This window comes from Lathyrus oleraceus, chromosome 5 (genome assembly GCF_024323335.1).
Source record: "Lathyrus oleraceus cultivar Zhongwan6 chromosome 5, CAAS_Psat_ZW6_1.0, whole genome shotgun sequence".
NCBI lineage: Eukaryota > Viridiplantae > Streptophyta > Magnoliopsida > Fabales > Fabaceae > Lathyrus > Lathyrus oleraceus.
In genome coordinates, this window is record NC_066583.1 from 583,563,559 (window position 1) to 583,583,432 (window position 19,874).

The 19,874-nt window shown below is 36.4% G+C and overlaps 1 pseudogene; it reads left to right on the plus strand.

Moving 5' to 3' along the window:
* Window positions 1-10,833: 10,833 nt before the first annotated feature.
* On the plus strand, window positions 10,834-10,933 carry LOC127089456 (uncharacterized; annotated as a pseudogene).
* Window positions 10,934-19,874: the final 8,941 nt, after the last annotated feature.

Consider the following 19,874-nt stretch of genomic DNA (forward strand, 5'->3'; position numbering starts at 1 on the left):
AGCTGTCACTTATAGTTAAGTCAAAAACCACTTTTTGAAAACAATAGAATCCGTAGAAACTCTTTTTAAGAAAACATTAACCGTTTAAACACCCTTATCTCAAACTCTCGCTCTGTTGACTTAGGTTATATAATTAAATTCAAATGCTTAACTCTCGTCCTCACATTCAATCTTTAAAAATACTTTTTGGAAAAGATTAGAATTTAATTAACTCTAAAAATTGCTCTCGCCTTGATTTAGAATTAATGCTCAATTTACTATGTCTAGTTAAAAACTCAAACTCTCGTTCTATTGATTTTAACTTCTTTATGCCTTTTACTTTCGTACAAAAACTTTGTTATTAAACCTGTAAATTGAGGCCGTAAAAAGAGTGATTTTAATTTTAAACTTAATTAAACCAACTTAGTTTTGATTCCTTCATTCCGCTTACTTTACATACCGATACCTAAATAAATTAGCCAGACATGCTAAACAGATCTAAACAATTATTACGCTTAATTAAAACCATATCAGGCAAACAATATAGATAAACAGTAAAACAGGGCATATATAAATTCAAACAATAATTAAAGAACCTGAGAAATTAAATAGCAGTCTTGAACACTCCACCACAGGCCGGTTGGATTTGTTCTTGAATTCTTCAATCAGGCAGAAAAATAAAAGCGAAGGAATAAAATACTATGATCTAACGTAAGGTTAGATCTAGTTAAAGTTACACAATAGTTTCCGGTGTAGAAACTATTGTGAGAAAATTAATTGAATGCCTAAAAAATTAAACTAACAAAGGAAATAAATTGCTGAAGAAAAATATGGAATGCGAAAAAAATATAATGCTATAAAAATAATGGCAACAGAAACAAGGTTGCTGAAAAAGAAAAAAATGCTAAAAGCTAGAAAGCTGAAAACTAAATTGCAGAGCGTAAAAAATGTAAAAGTAGTCCGTCCCCAATTTTTCCCATTTGGGTCCTTTATATAGTGTCCATTTGGTCTTGGTGGTTGAGAAAATCAAGGGAGACTTGGTTTTGGTGGTTGAGAAAATCAAGGGAGACTTGGTCTTGGTTGAGGAATTCGTGGAGAAAATTTTGTTGGAGCAAAATTTGGCACGATTGGCTTACTGCTTCAAAGCGTACTTCGTGGATGCGCCAAAGCCAAAAATATAGGAGTGGGGTGTGACGTCCGTCACACCATGTGTGACGCTCGTCACACAAGTGTGTAAAGCGTGACGCTCGTCACAGCCTTTGTGACGCTCGTCACAGGTGCAGCGCCTGTGCTTTTTGGGCTGGGCTTTGGCTTTTGATATTTGCTTCTTTTCATTCCTTTTTGCACCTCCTTTTCATCCTTTTTTACTTGTGTTTCAAATAAACCACCTGAGATAAATAGAAAGAAAATACCGCGTAATATCTAATAAAATGAAATAAATTGAAATAATTAATAATATAATTTAATTAAATTGAGTCCAAAAATATGATATAATTTCATGTTATCAAACTCCTCCATACTTAGATCTTTGCTTGTCCTCAAGCAAAATACAGTATAGAACTTGTTAAGATTTTTTAGCCAGATGAAATTTCAAAACACACGTCAATTCGTATTAGGCTGCATGTAAACTTTGTTTAGAGGTAACTTGAGTTAAATCTTGACATCAACAACCACCGTCACAACCTAGATAACCCCACCTTATGCAAATCAGTTCAAGTACACTATGATAGCTATCCTAGTTCCTTCACTCTTATTTCACCCGTTTTCATTCTAGCGAAATCACATTAAGCCCTTTATCTTTTCGCGCACATAGTGGAGTAACCGATTAGCGATTCTGATTCCCTTTTTAGCTTGAAGTTCTGGTATATAAGTCGGATAACTTCGTTATTCAGTCCATTGCAAATTGCGGGGGATCGGACCGTAGTCCGCCCTACCAAGTTTAGTACCAGAAACCTGTTGAACCAACTCATAATGGATCTTTCATCTTATGCTTTTGTATGATCTGCAACCTTTAGATTAAATGATCTGGTAAGGATCACCTAACTTAATTAGTGCATTTCCTGATATATATATATTTTTTATGTTACTTTTGGGAATCATTCACTTATATTCATCGGCTCTCCATGTAGTTTGCTATTAAGATGGTGCTGACTTCTTGTATAAACTACTTGGGGTTACTATAAAACTAAAAGTTCAAGGGATTGGTATAATAGGTACTTATCCTGATCTAACGTGTTGAGGTTCGTTTAGAGTGTTTGGCGGCAGTAGTCTTTGTCTTAATTCGTCTCAAGTTCGATAAAATGAGCAACCTTTATACTTATTGGGTGTTGAATTTTTGTTGTGGCTCATGAAAATTTGAGGGAATAGATAATAGAAATTTGTTCACACTCGGGACTTAACTTAAAATAATAGATATTTTTTGTTTTTTTTAAAAAAAACAAAGAAATAACAATGAAAGGAAAGGTACATACTTGAAAAAAATGGAAATAGAAAGAACATGGTTTTCCCCCCCATACTTAAATGAAACATAGTCCTCAATGTTTGAAGGGAAGGAAATACAATAGGGAAAGGAAAAAGAAACTACAACTAATTATGCCTTCCGCCTCGTGTTCTTGGGCCAGGTGATCGTTGACGTATGTCTAAGTTGTCAAATCTGCTGAACAACTCAGTAAACCGCTGGTCGGTTATGGCATTCCTAGCATCCTGTTGTTGTTGCATTTGACGCATCATTTGCATCATCTCGACATTCTGTGCTTGCATACCATCAATAGCATCCATGATGTCGTCGTTGGTTGCAGGTCTTCTTCGTCGACGACGTGAGGATGGGCCAGTTGCATTATCGGAAGGGTTGAGCGGGACTGATTGTTGTGCAGGAGGTTGGTCACCTTGCTCCATTTCTTCAAACTCGTCTGTGGGCGGGTTTGCTTGTGAAGGCTCGGTGGCTTCGGGAGAATTTAGTTCATAGAGGAGGCGGTTGCGGTTTGTGACATCGGTCAGGGCCATGTTGGGTAGGACAACGCTTGGGATGGCCTGGTTGTTCACCATAAGATAATATCCTCCTCCTACTCTATTCTTAATCATGCGGCTGGATCGATAGTAGTTGATGTCCATAAATAGGGGAGGTAGAGATTCTAAGGTTTGGAGTCGGTCCCCTAAGTTTAAGCCAAGTGCAATGGTGGTGATTAATCCACCAATTACAAAGGGTTGGCGGCCTCTAGCACATAAGGTGCGGATATGATGAAATAGAAAAGAGGCAGCGTTTACCTTAGCAGTCGGTTCGAAGACGCATTCGAGGAAGAATAGTTCTTTTGCGTTGACCTTACTGTTGTTTGGTCTTCCAAAAACGGTGTTTTGTAGGATCCGGAGAAAATATCGGATGGTTGGGTTATGTATGTGGGAAAGAAGGAGTTCTTCCCAATTGTAGGCATCTAGATCGGATATTTTCTTAAAAAGGGTTGAAACGGCAACTGTGCTCCAGTTTATTTCGGGAGGGATTCTGGGGTAGACCTGACCTTCTGTGGGAAATTGTAGCATGGTACTCAATTGGTTTTGGGTTAAGGAGTACTCGATGTTGAACATTCGGAAGGTTGCGGTGCCGGTTAAAAATTCGTCTACACCAGCGGAAGTGGTGTATGCGTATGAACTTAAGAATTCTAAGGTTAGGGAGGGGTATGTGGGTTGGTTATGGGTGCATAGAAAGGTTAAGTCGGCTTAACGGAGCATCCATTCGATACCTTGGAGTAATCCTAATTGGTGTAAACAAGTAAAATCAGGGTACCTGGTGGAGACGACGCCTCGCTGTTGGAAACGCTCGAATTGCTCCCTTTGATAATTTTCATCATTGGATCGGAAGATGATATTTCCAAAATTCTGATTTCCCGCCATAGTGATGAATGAATTTGAAGGAGTAATTTGGAAAGAAAAGAAATGTATTTGATAGGAGAGAATGGTTTGTGGTGAATGAAGGGAGGTTTTGATGGGTATTTATAGGAAAAGAATTTGGAAGGTGGAAAAAAAAGAGTGGTTGAAAAGTAAATAGATGTGGGTAAATGTGAATAAATGGGGAAGATAAAAAATTGAAGGGTGTAACGTTCGTCTCCAACGGCTATGTAACGTTCACCTAGTCAGAAAGGTGTTACGCTCGTCACAGGGGTGTGACGATCGTAACAGACACTTGGCGTGCCGTCCGTCATAGATTGTGTGACGCTCGTCACACTTTCTGTTTGGCAAGGCTTCAGTAGCGTTCTACAGAATTACTTTGGTAATGTATTTATTTTTATTATTTTGTTTTGCTTTTAGATTATTTTATTTTGCTAATTAATTTATCTTGCATGCTATTCTACTTTGCATAATAGTGCATGAATAACTCAATAAGTTATAGGTAGCAACAGTAGAGAATATAATAGCTATTGCATAATAAAATTAAATAAATAGCTTCAATAAAATGATCATAATGTAATATTGGAAAGAAAAACAAAAAATGCGAAAAGGGAAACAAATGCGAACATGAATTCAAATAACATTAATGAATAATCTAACTTAAAACTAAATAACTAAGAAAATAATTAAATTCTATCCATCTGCACGATCTCTGGCCGGAGGAGCAAAAGAGTTAACACGGTGTAGCAACTCGTGAAACTGATTTGTCATACTGCTCATGTATCCTAGAACTTCGTGTCTCATTTCAGTAAACTCTTCTCTGAGGCCATCTTGTTCTGACATCAAAGCTTCAATGGCGGTGTTATAATCAGTTCCGGGCATATGATGTCGGAGGTCGGGTATTGCTGATTCTTCAGTCTGAACAGGCTGAGGAGGAGGGTCAATATCATAATAGCCGGATGGTGTCCGAGGGTCGGATTCGGCATAAGGGATCTGGTCATCACAAATCTCATAGTCCTGGATGGATTCAGTGGATCTAGCAGGAGTGGGGGTTTCGTTCAGATTGTAGAGCCAGTTGTTGCGGTTATGAACACTAGTCCTAGGATCGGGTAAGGTAAATAGGCAAAGAACCTGGTTATTAATAATAAGCTCAAACTCATCAGATCCTAGGTTTGCTATAAACAAGGTGTTGAAGAGGAAGGGTATACTCATAGTAGTAATGCCACAAAAAGGGCTTAGGTCGAGAATCAACTGACGTAACCCGATAGCGTTACCAATCATGGTTATCAGACCGCCTATTCTAATAGGTGCTCGCTCATCTTGGATAAGGTGGTCTAAATTTGCTAGCATAAAGGTGGCACCGTTTACTGGACGGTTCTGAGAAGCACAGAATATGATGAAAAGTTCATCACGTGAAACTGAAGTGCTATTTGGCTTCTCTCCAAATAAGGTGTGGGTCAGGATCCCATGGAAGTAACGGAAAGCTGGGTTATGAATGTTTCCAGAGAGAAACTCATGGTCCTCGGGCTCACCATTCCCAGTCAAACTACCCCAAAAGTGTTCAAGTTCTCTATACTCAAAAAGTTCTTCCTGGCTTACTGTGAATGTTTCAAAGGAGGTAGGAAAACCCAATAGGTTGGTAAAGTCTCTAATATTAAATTGGTACTCCATGTTGAACATTCTGAACTGGATAAAACCTCTGCTAATTCCTTTTCCATGGCTGGGTAGATAGATTAATGAGCTGAGGAATTCTAGTGTTAGTCTCCGGTAGGTGGCGAAATGTCTTAGGATAGGGGATGTCTCCCATCCTATCTGATTCAGCAAATACAGGACACTTTCTCTTAGTCCAAGGGCAGTCATAGCCCAATCATCAGCATATAAACTAGGTAGCATCTCTCTAGTGGCTAGTTCGTCAAACTTTTGTTTCTGAGCTATCCCTCTGAATTTGATACCCATACGATCAATATGTCCCATCTGGTTAGTATTAGCTAGAGAAAAGAAAAACATGAGTTTTAGTTAGGATTTGGCCAAATGCCGAAAGAAGAGAAAAGTTTTTAATAAATTAAATTAAGAATGAATACTAAACAGAAATTAAAAGAATAATTAAGGAAAAAGTAGAAAAATAATAATAATAATGTAAGGAAATAATAAAATAATTGTGGGTTGTCTCCCACTAAGCGCTTTGTTTAAATGTCGCAAGCTCGACAAAGAAACTGTTAAATATAATCTATTAATCCTGGAGGCATTTCGTCTAAGTGTAGGATTTGCGAATCTTCGTTGGTTTCCGCATAGTGATAGTGTTTTAGACGTTGCCCGTTTACGGTGAACGGTTTTGTGGATTTGCCTTTAATTTCTATCGCTCCACTGGGAAAGATGTTAGTGATATGAAAAGGACCTGACCATCTAGATCGTAGTTTTCCCGGGAATAACTTTAGTCTAGAGTTAAATAAAAGGACTGCGTCGCCTTGCTTGAAGATTTTCCTTGATATACGCTTGTCATGCCATTGTTTTGTTCTTTCTTTGTAGATTCTGGCATTTTCATAGGCGTCTCTTCTGAGTTCCTCTAATTCGTTTATGTCAAGGATTCTCTTTTCGCCGGCGGCCTTATAGTTTAAATTCAGATTTCTAATAGCCCAATAGGCTTTATGTTCTAATTCTACCAGGAGGTGAAAGGATTTTCCATAAATGAGCTTAAATGGGGTCGTCCCTATAGGAGTTTTATAAGCAGTTCGGTATGCCCACAAAGCTTCTGGTAATTTCAATGACCAGTCTTTCCTTGAAGTGGCGACTGTTTTTTCTAGTATTTGCTCGATTTCTCTGTTAGATACTTCCACTTGTCCACTGGTCTGAGGGTGGTAAGGTGTCGCTACCCTATGTCTCACGCCATATTTAAACAATAGTTTTTCGAGTACCTTAGATATAAAGTGCGATCCACCATCACTGACTACTATTCTTGGGATGCCAAATCTCGGAAATATTATATTCTTAAAGAGTCTAGTTACTACTCGGGTGTCATTTGTTGGAGAAGCTATAGCTTCGATCCATTTTGATACGTAGTCAACTGCCACGAGTATGTATTTGTTACCGAAAGAAGATGGAAAAGGTCCCATGAAGTCTATTCCCCACACGTCGAAAATCTCTACTTCCAAAATACCTTTTTGTGGCATCTCGTCACGTCTAGATATGTTTCCTGTGCGTTGACATCTGTCACATTCCTTAATAGCCGCATGTACGTCCTTCCATATAGTTGGCCAATAAAAGCCGGCTTGTAGGATTTTAGAGCAGGTCTTGGATGTACTTGTGTGTCCACCATAAGGAGCTGAGTGGCAATGTTGGATTATATTTTCTACCTCTTCTTCGGGTATACATCGACGGAAAATACCATCGGGGCCCCTTTTGAAAAGTAAGGGATCATCCCAGTAATAGTGTTTTATGTCGTAGAAGAATCGTTTCTTCTGCTGGTAAGATAAAGTAGGTGGAACTATTCCGGCAGCTAAATAATTGACGAGATCAGCGTACCATGGTGTGACAGATATAGCTAAGGTGGTTTCTACTTGTTTGTCAGAGTTATTCTCTTCCAAAGTAGCTATAAGTTTATCGTACGAGAAATCATCATTAATTGATGTTCTTTCCGGTTCAAGGTTCTCAAGTCTAGAGAGGTGGTCTGCTACTACGTTTTCAGTTCCTTTCTTGTCTTTGATTTCTAAATCGAACTCTTGTAGCAACAAGATCCATCTTAGGAGTCTAGGTTTAGCATCCTTTTTTGTTAAGAGGTACTTGATAGCAGCGTGATCAGTGTAAACTATTATTTTGGCTCCGACCAAGTAAGAACGAAATTTATCTAGCGCAAATACAACTGCTAGGAGTTCTTTCTCGGTAGTGGCGTAATTCATCTGCGCTTCATCTAGGGTTCTACTTGCGTAATATATAACGTGAAGCTTTTTATCCTTTCGTTGTCCTAAAACAGCACCTACAGCATAATCGCTGGCATCACACATTATTTCGAATGGTTCATTCCAGTCGGGTGTCTGCATTATGGGTGCGGAGATCAATGCTTGCTTAAGCGTTTGAAATGCTTCTAAACAGTTATCGTCGAATATGAATTCAGCATCTTTCATCAATAGTCCGGTTAAAGGTTTAGTTATTTTAGAGAAGTCTTTGATGAATCGTCGGTAAAAACCCGCGTGTCCTAAGAAGCTTCGTACTTCTCTCACGGTTCTTGGGGGTTGAAGGTTTTCGATTACCTCTATTTTGGCTTTGTCTACTTCAATTCCTCTATTTGATATGATGTGTCCTAAAACAATTCCTTCTTGTACCATAAAGTGGCACTTCTCCCAGTTAAGTACTAAGTTTACTTTTACACATCGCTCAAGAACTCTTTCTAGGTTTTCAAGGTATTCTTCAAAACTTTGTCCGCGTACGGAAAAGTCATCCATAAATACTTCCATGATGTTTTCGAGAAAGTCGGCGAAAATTGCCATCATGCATCTTTGAAAAGTTGCAGGAGCATTACACAGGCCAAACGGCATTCGTCTATAAGCGAAGGTACCAAAAGGGCACGTGAATGTTGTCTTTTCTTGGTCATCAGGGTGAATGGGTATTTGAAAGAAGCCTGAATAACCGTCTAGATAACAGAAATGTGAATGTTTTGCTAATCGTTCTAACATCTGGTTAATGAACGGTAAAGGGAAATGATCTTTTCGGGTTGCTTTGTTTAGTTTCCTATAGTCAATGCACATTCTCCATCCCGATTCGATTCGTTTAGTTATAGTTTCCCCTTTTTCGTTTTCAATAGCGGTTATGCCTCCTTTCTTTGGTACTACATGTACAGGACTAACCCATTTGCTATCAGATATAGGATATATAATACCTGCTTCTAATAACTTGGTTATTTCCTTCTTCACTACCTCACTCAAGATCGGATTTAGTCTCCTCTGGTGTTCCCTAGAGGTTTTACAGTCTTCTTCTAGCATGATGCGGTGCATACAAATAGAAGGACTTATTCCTTTAAGATCGGTGATGTTGTAACCTAGTGCGGTTGGATACTTTCTTAAAATATGTAGGAGTTTTTCTGTTTCGAGTCTTCTTAGGTCTGCATTAACTATCACAGGTCGTTTAAGTTCTAAGTCTAGGAATTCATATCTCAGATTTTTGGGAAGTGTTTTCAGGTCAAGGGTTGGTTTGTTAAGACACTGCGTAGGGTCCGGTGTTATTGCTAAACATTGGTTAAATTTGTCTTCTACAAGATAGTCGGATGATTTGTCTTCTCCTAACTCTGCTTCTTTTATGCATTCATCGATGATATCCATGAAGTAACATGTATCTTCTATTGCAGGTGCTTTCAAGAATTGGGAAAGAATGAACTCAATTTTCTCTTCACCTACTTCGAAGGTGAGTCGTCCTCGTTTTACGTCTATGATTGCACCGGCAGTTGCTAAGAACGGTCTTCCCAGTATAATGGGTGTAATATCATCTTCTCTAATGTCCATAATTGTAAAATCAGTTGGAATGTAGAATTGACCTATGCGTACGGGAACGTTTTTAAGAATTCCTACAGGATATTTGATGGAACGATCTGCTAGTTGCACAGACATTTTGGTTGGTCTTAATTCTCCCATTTCCAGTTTCTTACATATGGATAAAGGCATAACACTAATTCCGGCTCCTAAATCGCATAAGGCTTTGTCGATGACAAATTTTCCTATGTGACAGGGTATAGAGAAACTACCCGGATCCTTGAGTTTAGGAGGCATGTTTTGGATTATAGCGCTACATTCGGCAGGGAGTGTAACGGTTTCGCTATCTTCAAGTTTCCTTTTATTAGAAAGAATTTCTTTTAAGAATTTGGCATATGAGGGCATCTGCGTAATCGCTTCGGTGAACGGGATTGTAACGTTTAATTGTTTAAGGAGATCAACAAATTTTTTAAATTGGCCCGCATCTTTGGTCTTAATAAGCCTTTGAGGGTAAGGGATCGGCGGTTTGTAAGGTGGTGGAGGTACATAAGGTTCCTTCTTTTCTATGGTTTCCTTATTACTCTCTTCCTTCTCCTTAGGTCTATTTTCTTCCTCAGCTGACTTTTGAGAATTTTGGTTTTCCATCCTTGGATCAGACGGTCCTTCCACTTCCGTTCCACTTCTTAATATAATTGCATGAGCGTGGCTTCTCGGGTTAGGTTGGGGCTGTCCAGGAAATGTACCAGTTGGGGCAGCAGTAGGCGCTTGTTGTTGAGCTACTTGTGATATTTGTGTTTCCAGCATTTTGTTATGGGTAGCCAGGGCATCTACTTTACTTGCTAGTTGTTTAATTTGTTCTCCAGTGTGTACATTCTGGTTTAAGAAATCTTTATTGGTTTGTTGTTGGGAAGCTATAAAGTTTTCCATCATGATTTCCAAGTTGGATTTCCTAGGGGCGTTATTGTTAGGCATGGATGGGTTCGGTTTCTGATATCCCGGAGGTATAGCTGGGGCTTGATTTGAAGATTGTTCGGGTGCGTATAAAGCGTTATTACTCTTATATGAAAAGTTTGGATGGTTCTTCCAATTTGAGTTATAGGTATGCGAGTAGGGGCTTCCTTGAGCGTAGTTTACTTGCTCTGCTTGGATTCCTGTTAAGAGTTGACAATCCGTAGGAGTGTGACCTTGGATTCCACAGACCTCGCAATTCTGAGTTATAGCAACCACGGCGGTTGGAGGTGATACATTTAAACTTTCAATTTTCTGGACCAGAGCATCCACTTTTGCATTAACATGATCAAGGTTACTTATCTCGTACATGCCAGTTTTCGTTTGAGGTTTTTCCACCATTGTTCGTTCGGTTCCCCACTGATAGTGGTTTTGGGCCATGCTCTCGATAAGCTGGTAAGCATCAGCATAAGGTTTGTTCATTAGTGCACCACCTGCAGCGGCGTCTATTGTTAACCTTGTGTTGTACAAGAGACCATTATAAAATGTGTGAATTACTAACCAGTCTTCCAAACCATGGTGTGGACAAAGTCTCATCATGTCTTTGTATCTTTCCCATGCTTCGAAAAGAGACTCGTTGTCTTTCTGTTTAAATCCGTTTATCTGGGCTCTTAACATAGCTGTTTTGCTTGGCGGAAAGTATCGGGCAAGAAAAACTTTCTTCAACTCGTTCCATGTGGTGACAGAGTTGGAAGGAAGAGATTGAAGCCATCTTCTAGCGCTATCTCTTAATGAGAAAGGAAAAAGACGAAGTCGAATTGCCTCTGAAGTGACACCATTAGCTTTAACAGTATCAGCGTATTGGACAAATACGGATAAATGAAGGTTTGGATCCTCGGTAGGATTTCCAGAGAATTGGTTCTGTTGCACTGCCTGCAACAGCGAAGGTTTAAGTTCAAAATTGTTTGCTTCGATTGCGGGTGGAGCAATACTTGAATGCGGCTCATCTTGTGATGGAGCGGCGTAATCTCTAAGAGCACGAGCTGGTTCTGCCATCTCGGGTATCGAAGAAAAAATGTTTTTGAAATCAGGAAGTTCTACAGGAGGGAGATTATTTGCAGCATGATATTCCCGAATTCGTCGTAAGACTCGGAGATATAGTTCGATATCGTTGATTCGTAAATAGAGTGGCTCGCCTTGTGAACGAGTGTGTGGCATACAAATCGACGATAGAAAGAAAAGAAAAAGAAACCTTAGTCTCTACAGCGTAACAGAAGAGTTACGATATCGATTAAATAAAAGTCCCCGGCAACGGCGCCAAAAACTTGATCGCAACTTTATGAGTCGAATTTGGGGTACAAACTGCAAGTGCACAGTTCTATCGCGTAGTTTTAAAAGATATCGATCCCACAGGGACTTATGAATCGATATACTGTTATCTAAGGTTACTTCGTAAAGCTAAGGCAGATAATACTTTGATTGTTTGGGGGAAAAGCTAAAACTAAAATAAGATCTAAAATTAATATCTAATAAGCGGATATCGGTATGCAGTTCGTCGTAATTAAGGAATCAATTCTTTGTTGGTTTCTTGGTTTTAAAATGAATCTTTTCAGTTGACTCTATTGATTAAAAGTTTTATCTCAAACTCTCGCTCTGTTGAATAAACTATGATTTTATATTAACGTAGCTGTCACTTATAGTTAAGTCAAAAACCACTTTTTGAAAACAATAGAATCCGTAGAAACTCTTTTTAAGAAAACACTAACCGTTTAAACACCCTTATCTCAAACTCTCGCTCTGTTGACTTAGGTTATATAATTAAATTCAAATGCTTAGCTCTCGTCCTCACATTCAATCTTTAAAAATACTTTTTGGAAAAGATTAGAATTTAATTAACTCTAAAAATTGCTCTCGCCCTGATTTAGAATTAATGCTCAATTTACTATGTCCAGTTAAAAACTTAAACTCTCGTTCTATTGATTTTAACTTCTTTATGCCTTTTACTTTCGTACAAAAACTTTGTTATTAAACCTGTAAATTGAGGCCGTAAAAAGAGTGATTTTAATTTTAAACTTAATTAAACCAACTTAGTTTTGATTCCTTCATTCCGCTTACTTTACATACTGATACCTAAATAAATTAGCCAGACATGCTAAACAGATCTAAACAATTATTACGCTTAATTAAAACCATATCAGGCAAACAATATAGATAAACAGTAAAACAGGGCATATATAAATTCAAACAATAATTAAAGAACCTGAGAAATTAAATAGCAGTCTTGAACACTCCACCACAGGCCGGTTGGATTTGTTCTTGAATTCTTCAATCAGGCAGAAAAATAAAAGCGAAGGAATAAAATACTATGATCTAACGTAAGGTTAGATCTAGTTAAAGTTACACAATAGTTTCCGGTGTAGAAACTATTGTGAGAAAATTAATTGAATGCCTAAAAAATTAAACTAACAAAGGAAATAAATTGCTGAAGAAAAATATGGAATGCGAAAAAAATATAATGCTATAAAAATAATGGCAACAGAAACAAGGTTGCTAAAGAAAAAAATGCTAAAAGCTAGAAAGCTGAAAACTAAATTGCAGAGCGTAAAAAATGTAAAAGTAGTCCGTCCCCAATTTTTCCCATTTGGGTCCTTTATATAGTGTCCATTTGGTCTTGGTGGTTGAGAAAATCAAGGGAGACTTGGTTTTGGTGGTTGAGAAAATCAAGGGAGACTTGGTCTTGGTTGAGGAATTCGTGGAGAAAAGTTTGTTGGAGCAAAATTTGGCACGATTGGCTTACTGCTTCAAAGCGTACTTCGTGGATGCGCCAAAGCCAAAAATATAGGAGTGGGGTGTGACGTCTGTCACACCATGTGTGACGCTCGTCACACAAGTGTGTAAAGCGTGACGCTCGTCACAGCCTTTGTGACGCTCGTCACAGGTGCAGCGCCTGTGCTTTTTGGGCTGGGCTTTGGCTTTTGATATTTGCTTCTTTTCATTCCTTTTTGCACCTCCTTTTCATCCTTTTTTACTTGTGCTTCAAATAAACCACCTGAGATAAATAGAAAGAAAATACCGCGTAATATCTAATAAAATGAAATAAATTGAAATAAATAATAGTATAATTTAATTAAATTGAGTCCAAAAATATGATATAATTTCATGTTATCACAAGGCGCAGCGGAATTTAAAAAATTTCTCCATTTAGTGATCCTTACGAATGGGCATGATCAGTGATAGAATTGTTACCTCTTGTGGCGATTCAAACCTTTGGTGCAGATCTCTGATAATGATCAAAACCTTTGATACAGATCCACGGGGCGATCACGAACGTTGAACGATGACAACGTCTCTACTCAGTCCACACGAACGGATTCCTTCAATCGCAGTGCTAGCTGTTATGAATGAAGGCTTTGAGTGAGAGAGAGATACGAAATTCCAACTCTTCAGTTGTGTTGTATTCCCATACAAAGCTTCTGCACAAGAGCTCTATTTGTAGAACCACTTGTGTGGGCTTCAAGCCAAAAAGCCCACTTAAGTGCATTTTGGCCTATATATCATAATATGCCAAAATCACTTAAGTATTTGGTACCTTACCATATTTCGTATTCTGCTTAAGTACACCGTACCTTACGATGTTCCTTAATTATTCTATCTCTCATCAATCCGTCCTTTGTGTGTGACCCTATAGGTTTTCGCGGCGTTGACAATTATATTAAATCACGCATTTAACATAATAAACAGTGAGCGGTATCTAGCAACACATCACTGCTACCCAAGTCACGAAAATGTCATGTGATCTGACAAAACCTCCTGTGATAATAATTATGTGTATAATTACCCCTTTGCCCTTATGTCTATATTGAACACAAGGTATAGACCGTGTCACCCTTGTCCAGTTCAATATTGGGCTCATAGACATTTATCCTGTTACGCAGGATTGGCAAATTCCATCTAGGACACTCATGTCCCTCACCATGCTTCGTGGAGTACCCATCAACTGTCTTTATGGTTATCCAGTTACGGACAACGTTGGATCAGCAACAAAGCACTCGACTCTACATCTAGGATCCATAGTGGTTTCAGGTCGAAGAGTGGTATACACTATTATCACCATGAGAATAACTTATGACACTTTGCATAACTTTCTATATAGTATTCTCATAGCGGGTCAATCCGGTATAAATATTACTCCTAATATTCATACCTATGTTTAAGACTTGATAACTCTTTATCCATGATCCATGAGATGTGATCATCGGTCTACAAACATAATAGTCTTAATGCTTTAATGTTATCCCACTTCACATTAAAGCTCGACTACGGATACTTTAAGAATAGTGTCCTTATGTTTAATGTGTTCTCATGATTAAGTCACACTTAATACATTAAACGGACTATCTATTCCAGGGACTTTATTAATCAACCATAATAAAGAAAATGTCTTTAAATAATTCGATACAAGTACCAAAAAGTATTGGCCTCTAGGGCTTACACCAACAGTTGACACAGGCTTTCCAAATGGATGACGTGCAAGGGGAAGGGATGAGGGCAGGTCATCATCCTAATGACAACCGTCATGTCCTAGAAACTGACCGTTAGGGTCTTGATGGACCGATTTTGGGTCGTCAATTTAGTTTTTCATGTGTTTCTGAATTCGGTAATTATTAGATGTTGTTTTATGGTTTTTGATGTGTTGGTGAGCAAGTTGAGATACTCTGAAAGTTATAGAAAAATTACATGATTAATATTGGTGAATTATTGATGTGCATAAATATTAATATGCTTTGTGAATTGTATTTTGTTGTCATGCTTGTGTAAATTATGCAATGGTGATTCATAATATAAAAATGAATATGGTGTGTCATGTTGATGGCTTATTTGGCATATTTTGAGCACTTGTCCTACATCATTTGTGTACGAACTTCAATTCAGTGGTGTGCTCTAGTTCTATGGTGGAATCGGGAGCGAATAGGTGCATTATGTAAATGGGAATCAGTGAAGCATTATTGATTCCATGGTGATGAATCAATAATGATTTGGTGTGCTCTGGTTTAATGGTGGGACCAGGAGTGGTTATGGATGAATATCAGTAACATACCTCTGATGTCCAAAGAGTCGGTACCGCATTTGCATTTAGAGTCAAGTTGAGGATACATTTGCATATATACCTGCATTTATGGCCGAGTTATCATTATGATTGTTTGATGTTCTAAATGAACATTTGGATATTTGGTGACGTGGGTGAATGTGTTTGCTGTTGTGTGATGATTATGTGTTGGTGATTGTGTTTATATGATACCATCAGTGCTATGTGTTGCAACGTTAATTTATTTGAGCGTATTCTCACCCCTTTCTATTTTTTGTTGCGTCTGTGCTCCTCTAGGGTACAAACATTCAGGTGCAAGAGTAGATGTTTGATGCTAGAGGATGGTGTTAGACATCTTTAGTTATTTATCGTTCGGGTCTTAGTGGGATCACTCTGATATTTAACACTGGGGAACTGGTTGTTCTATGTTTTCTTTTATTACACTTCTTATTTCTTTTTAGGATTGTTGAACCACTTTCTTATTCATCGTTGTTGAGATATCTATGTTAAACTTATTGGTTTTCTGCTGCTTAATTCTAAAAAAAAATATTTATGGTTCTTTTATGCTATGGTGAAGCATGAGTGACACTCTATTTGTTGAGTTATATTGAATTATTTAATTATATTTTAAGTCGGGGAAATAGGATGTTACATAGTCCACGGGGCTGCATCATCTTCTAGACTTTCATATGGCCTCTAAATAAACTATTTCAGAAAATATATTTGTTAGTTTAGTAAACATTAATATACAAAAATAAATTATTATGGAATGAATAATTTAGTGGTAATACATTGTTTTGTCTCAAGTGATCTAAGACAATTTGATAAGCCATGATGCAGTGTCGAGGACAACCATCGTAATTCATCCCATATGTGGACCACCTAAACCAAAAAAAAAAAATATTTAATTGTATAAATTAAGTAAATGGAAATATATATGAAGTTAGAAACTTACTTAATTGTGTGTAGGAGTGTGAAGTTGCGTTGATTGACATGCTCAAGGGACGACATTCTTGACCAACCCCGTGATTCGAGCAAAACAGCACATCCAACAAAAGTAGATGAACCTATTTTTTTTACACAAAGATCTATAAAGACACGCTAAACAAATGGAACCCTAACTATATGATCATATTACATCTATATTTGTTAACAAAGGTAAATACATAATATGTAGACTACAACTAGAAGCATCAGAAAATAAAAATAAGCCTATTAGTTGCATATATTATAAATCCTAGTTTTAATTATTTTTTATGCTCAATAGACTCTACGGTTAATACCATACGACTGTGTAAAATTTTAAGCCACATAAGTTTAATACCTTGACCTATCATATCATTTTTTTATCAACGAAATACCCAAAAGTTCCTCGGATATTGACGCATCTACGTTAGTTTTTTCTATTTACTGCCTTACCATCAATAGATAGACCAAACAACATGTACATGTCCTCGAGTGTTATGGTAAATTCATCGGTTGGAAAATGGAAAATGTGTGTCTAGGGTCACCAATATATTTTGCCTCTTGTAAGCAAAGATATGTACTGAAAGTGAGTTCCATAATCTCCCATATCGTTGCACGATTCAATTACACTCTGTCGTACATGAAAACATGGATTCTGAGGACTAAAGCAGTTGAACAAGTCTACGGAAATTGGGAAACTTTGTACAACAAACTTCAACAATATTGTGGCAGTTCAGAAGTATGTTCCCAAAACTTGTGTTAATCAAACTAGAATCTTTCATCGACTCGTTTAGGTGTTTCAACCATGCATCCAAGGTTTTGCATTCTACAAGTTTATTATTTTATTTGATGGAATATGGTTGTACGATAAGCACAAGGGAACATTACTTATGACAGTGGCAAAAGTTGGTAACAATAATATGTTTCTGATTGCTTTTACTCTAGTTGAAGGTGAAACTGATGGTGGTTGAAGTTTCTTTCTCAAGAATTTCATAACACACGTTGCAAACTAACCTAACATCTGTTTGATTTCAAATGGAAATGCATCTATTGAGAGTGCGTATAATAATTCAGATAATGGTTGGCAAAATCCTCCATTTACACGTGTCTACTACATAAGAAACATTGCACAAAATTCCATATGGTAAATCAAAGACAAATATCTTCAACAAAAAAGGTTATGAGTGCGGGTTATGCTTTAAACGAGCCATCATTCAGACACTACCACGAGAAAATAGGATTGTCAAATGCAGAGGCTTTAAAGTTGGTGGATAAGATTTCAGTGGAGAAGTGAACAAGGGCATTTGACGAGGATCGGAATGATTCCTCATGTCAGAACAAATAAACAAAAAATTTAGAAGAAATTGAGAAGATATGTTAGGAAATGTTCACAAGACACCTCTACTTATATAAAATATCATCATAAATAGTTTCAATCCAATTGACTCATTCTATTAATATATAATATAAAATACTATATAATAATATTTTATTATATAAATTAAGAAATAAAAAAAACAATAGAAGTGAGTGTAAGACCAATTGGCACGCCATTTAGACCTCAAAGACGTCATGCTAATTGCATTGGCGTTTATATAACGCAGACTTCTAGTGCCAATTAAGTGCATTTGGCCCTATGAATATGAAGTGCACGTGCCAATTAGATTGATTTGTTTTGTACAATTATGAAAAAATTTGTTTAAAACATAGATAGTTTGAAATATAGAGGAGAAAGTTACATATTAAAAAAGTAAAGTTGGGGATTATGATTATAGGGGTAAAATGTTTTAGATTGGGAATAAATTTTTATGAGAATCTATTATCTATTATAATATATTAAATTTGAAGCACGCACTGTCATATTGACACTTCAATATAATTTGTGTCACATCATCATTATTCATATGTGACATCTTTTAAATTTCATTTTCGCTTCTCAAAAGATAGAATCACATAACGTTAGAGGTCACGAGTTCAAATCCCGACAAATACAAAAAATATATTAATTTAACAATTACTTTTTAACTTCAATTTTATTTTCTATTATATATTCTTCATATCATGTTTTACAAATAAATTAAAGACAAATAACAATGTTCTTGCATTTGTCACATATAAGGATATAGAATTTGTCAAAATTGATTTAAAGTTTACACAACTTTTTTCTTATATTGATTGTAGAAAGTATAATAAAAATTTAGGTAGTAATGTCTAAAATAAGAACTCTGATATTTCAACTAATAATTTAATAAGTCTCAATTATAATTCATAATAAATTATCAGTAATATAAAATTATCGATCATATTTACTAAAATTATCAGTAATGTAATTCAATAAAAAAACAAATAAAATGTAATTTAGAACCGCGCATCGTGCGAGTCTTAATCTAGTTAATTTTTAAAATTGGGATAGTGAGATCAAAGATTTCTAGACATGCTTGAATACTATTCTCTTTAGTTTATTTATAAGTAAAAGTCTTTTTAATTATTTTGCTATTAAATATAAACAAATATCAATATATTTATTAAATTTTTATTTTAAAAGTATATCTACATTAATGATTTAATATTGTTACCGGAAAATAATTTAATTGAGGATATATTAATAATTGTATAATCTCTCTTACATGAAATCCAAAAAAAAAAATATACCTAACTATATTTCTTAATAAAACATAAAATTTGTTTTTCTTCTTATAAATTAGATCAAAATACTGCTTTGCACTTTTTATACCGAGTATTTTGACAGAATTGAATATAGTGTAGGATATGAAAAAGAAAATACTGAAAATAACATTGCTTTAAAAACAAAAAGAGAAAAAGTTAAATTTCATTTGACACAACACATACGGCCAAGAGATGATGGAGTTTTTAACCAAACATATCCCTTTTTTGAATGAAAAGAAATTTTTCAACGGTCCTCTTTTATGAACACACTCTTTCATTCATTGACCAAGACCATAAAACGAGATTCAATAAAGAAGTAGTTCGATCATTAAATAATCGAGGGGGTCAATATATATATATATATATATATATATATATATATATATATATATATATATATATATATATATTTTGTCAATGTCCTCATCCTTTCATTGGCCGAGACCCAAAAAAAAAAGTGTAGGATACCCTCGACAAAGGGCCGAACATCTTTTTCAAATGAGGTATCTTATCTTGGAACTTTTATTTTAAAATAGGGCGTGGAAATTTTTTTAAAAAAAAGGCATGACAAATGTCTATCTTTAAAATATAATTTTACTGCAGACGCATCTTTAGCCCGCCGATGAAAATGTATGTTTTATATTCAAAAACTAACCACAATCACATCAATCCATTTCAACATTTTTCCTTTGGAGATGACTTCATGATGTGTGTCATTCGACAGACAGAGACAGTAAATTTCAAACCAAAAAAGTGAAATAATCCACAATTTCCATTGCCATAATTTCTATCCAGTTGTACAACCAATCATGACTACTTTTACCTTAAAATCCTAGTACAATACATGTAGAGGTAACGAAATAAGTCTAAACAATCGCAGTTACACTATACAG